General features: G+C 36.7%; 1 protein-coding gene across 2 annotated transcripts in view; it reads right to left on the bottom strand.

The window, feature by feature from the left end:
* MACROD2 (mono-ADP ribosylhydrolase 2) overlaps positions 1-3,709 on the bottom strand; it is a 1,910,609-nt gene that overhangs the window by 909,343 nt on the left and 997,557 nt on the right. The window lies entirely within an intron of this gene.

The following is a 3,709-nucleotide window of genomic DNA, read 5'->3' as shown; positions in this document are numbered from 1 at the left end:
GAGAGAGAGAGAGAGAGCGTGCGTGTGTGCTTGCGCACCCACGAGCCAGGGGAGGGGCAGAGGGAGAAGCAGATCCCCACTGGGCACAGAGCCCAATGCAGGACTCGATGTGGGGCTTGATCCCAGGATCCTAAGATCATGACCTGAAACAAAGGCAGATGCTTAACCAACTGAGCCACCCAGGTGCCCCTGCCAGCTCTATTTATTAAATAAAACATTCCTGTTTGAGTTCATTGAAATGCCCTTCATTATCTATTATATTCCTATGCAAATGTAGATTTATTTCTGAATTTTCTGTTGTTCCACAAATTTGTACACTGCTGCACCGAAGCCATGGGCTTTACATTAGAGCTGCTCTGAAAAAAGTTTTAACATTTGGTAAGGCAATTTGCTCTCTCTACTCAGCCATTCTTTTTGTCAATATTTTCATGCTTATTTGAGGTGTCTATAAACCTGTCAATATTAAGTTAATTCTGCTAATTGAATAGAGGCCTGATAGATATACACTCTCAATATAGAAATGCCTGCCAGGATTTCGCTGATAGATGATAAATAGAAAATAGAAATATAGACAGATGATAGACAGATTTTTTTCTTGCAACTATACTATCAATTATTTAAAAATTCTTTAGAAATATCTTCTGCATTATTGATACTCAGTGGCATGTCAGGAATCCAGGAAAAAAGGCATCTCTAGGAAAGAAAGGGAAGTCTCATCATTGTCAATTTAAAAGGCCTAACGTGCTATATATATCATCAAAAATATTATCTCTGTTAATCCTCTCAGTAGCCTGTGAAGTAGGCTAAGATTATTAAACCAATATTATAGATGAGAAATAGAGGCTTATCATAAGTATTAAGTAACCTGCCAAAAGTTATTGAACTAATATATAACAGTCAGGAATAAAAATGGACTTCATCCCTTCACTGATGTTACCTCCTCTATGCTCTATATTGTGTTTGTTGTAAAACAAAGATTCATAGGAACAACCAAATTTTAGTCAACAGGCTATATATAAAATATAGGCAGAGGTGAGAATTGAAATCATGGTCACTGGATAGGTTGGTATCCCAACATAATCTGATCAAAGTAATATTCTGAATATTTAAGGTTATCCATCATTTCCCTCCAGAACTGTGGTTCTCAAATGGGGCTTGGGACCAGAGCAGGGAGAGAAAAAGTCCCTCAGCTGATTCCAGTATGCTTCCTTCTTCCCAACTTGGTTGATAATCCAAGTTGGAATAATTTTATTCCAAACAAAATTAAACTAGTTATAATTACCAAGTCAGCCATTATAGGTAGGACTTTATATATATTTTAGGCAATTTCCCATATCTGCCTTGTAATAAATTAGCTTGAATAATTTTCTTATTCTTCATCCCCTAAGCCAGGGGTTCTCAAACATTAGCATGCATAAGAATCACCTGGAGGACTAGTTAGGCCCGGCATTTCTGAGACTAAACCCCTTTGCTTTCCCCTCCTCCTCTCCTCTGAGCTTCTGATTCAGTAGGTCTGGGTGAGTCCTGAAAATTTACTTGTTAGGTTTCAAGTGATGGGGCTGCTGATGGTCTAAAGCTCAGACTTTGTGAACTATACATCCCTTAAAGGAAAACACTATACACACATGTGTAAGTGTGCCTATGTGTGTGTGTGTAATTCATCTCTGAATTCTGCAAGATCCAATATAATGCTTTGAATAGTATTGATTCAGTACGCAGGAATTTATTTTGAATCATGCCAGTGGGGTGATTTCGCAATATTCTAATGAATTGAAACTTGGTGACTGACCCATGTAGACCAGAAAAACCCACTAATAAAAATATTACATTCCCAAACAATGAAACGACAGGCATTAATTTGGGCAGCTATCATCCATAGGACCATAGGATGCATAAGGGCTTGTCAGGGGAAGAATCTATTAAAGGTCACTGACTCATTCATCTCAGTTTTATTAAGGGCAAACTTGTGTAAACCCACTAAGTGGTAAGTCACTATTGGTTAGTCCCTTTAACAGATACTTAAATTCCTAAAGATATATCAGTTCTCCCTTTTATATACTCTTATCCTGCCCTCTTTTTCTCCTTTATGACACTCACAATTTGGTTGTTTGCCTTCTATAGGTTTTTTGATTAATGCCTATCCCCCCACACGTAAGTTCACTGAAGACAGAACCCACATCTGGTGTACTAACTACTGTATCCTCAGCATCTAGCACAGAATCTGGTACCTAGCGAGCACTCTGTAAATATTTGTTGAATGAATACATGAAAGATGAATCAGATGTAAGATCCTATTTAAGTGTCCCTAAGATCCACTAGAAGAAAAAGATAAGAACAGTAAGAAAATTCCCTGATGTGGTTTTGAGTAGGGACATATCATTTATATATGAGAAGGATTCCGAGAATATTATTTAAATAATTTGAGTGCATTGTAATTATCACCCCCAAATACGTATTTATTGGCTATTTATTTGTATTTACCAATATTTGTGTGTTCTCTTATTAAATTGTTTCCTCCTCTACTACAGTGTAATCCCTAGTTTAGAGATTTAGTGATTTAGTTTATCTTGCTGTAACTCTTGCACCTAAATAATGCCTATACATTTTTTATTGGACTGAATGAATTTACAGTTAAGGTAAAGATATTCCAGAGACTGGTGCAAAAGTGGAAAATTGAGGGTCCTAGGGAGAAGAGTTGGCAGCCCTAATGGATGATGATAAAGGCAAATGGAGAGAAGTACTATATTGAGAAATAAGGATGGAGAGTCAGATTTATATGAAAGAGGGATTTGAGTTTAGTAGTTTCATTCCTACTGGTGACAGAAACTTGTGGTGCCTCCCTGTCCCCATTTCTGATAAGAAGGAAAAAGTGACTTGCCACAATATCATTGGGGATGGCACAGTTGTCTTACCCCATGTGTTGAAAAAGCTGTTCTTACATCTTTGAATTGTTTTGGCACCCTAGTTGAAAATCAACTGACCATAAATATGAGGGTTTATTTCTGGGCTCTCCATTCTATTCCATTATTCTATATTTCTACCCTTATGTTAATACCACACTATCTTGATTTCTAGAAGTTTGAGATCAGGAAGTGAATCCTCCAAATTTGTTCTTTTTTTAAAGATTATTTTGGCTATTCTCAGTCATTTATGTTTCCATATGAATCTTATCAGCTGTTATCTTCTGCCAAGTTAGCAGAATTTTGATAGGACTGCATCAATTTGAAGGCTAATGATGTTTTAAATGCAGCATTCCAAGTTAGTCATGAATGTGGCAAACACCCTTGTCCAAGAACTGGTCTAAATTTAATTTCACCTCAAATTTAATTCAAGTGGCTGGAGTTAAGGAAGAACTGAAAAAATGTTTAGAAGAAAAATAAAACTTACTTTTCTGATTATAAAATCATACGTGATAAAGATAACAGGGAAAATACAAAAAAAAAAGATGAAAAGAAGTCACAGTAACCTACAATCTTAATGCTACAGAAATTGCCATTGTTAGCAGTCTGGTATAATTTCTATCTTCCGGAGTAGTCAGCTTTGGATGTGGTAACAAATGGGCTCTGAATTTCTGTGGCTCATTATAAAACAAACACACAAACACACTTGGGTCTCATTCTAGTTAAATGTTGGTGATTGTGGGTCAGTTGTGGCTCTGTTCCATGCATTTGCCAGGATTCAGGCGAGAGAGATGCTATCAGAATGGACA

This window comes from Ailuropoda melanoleuca, chromosome 13 (assembly GCF_002007445.2).
Source record: "Ailuropoda melanoleuca isolate Jingjing chromosome 13, ASM200744v2, whole genome shotgun sequence".
In the NCBI taxonomy this organism is placed as follows: Eukaryota; Metazoa; Chordata; class Mammalia; order Carnivora; family Ursidae; genus Ailuropoda; species Ailuropoda melanoleuca.
This window is presented reverse-complemented; position numbering and strand designations above follow the sequence as displayed.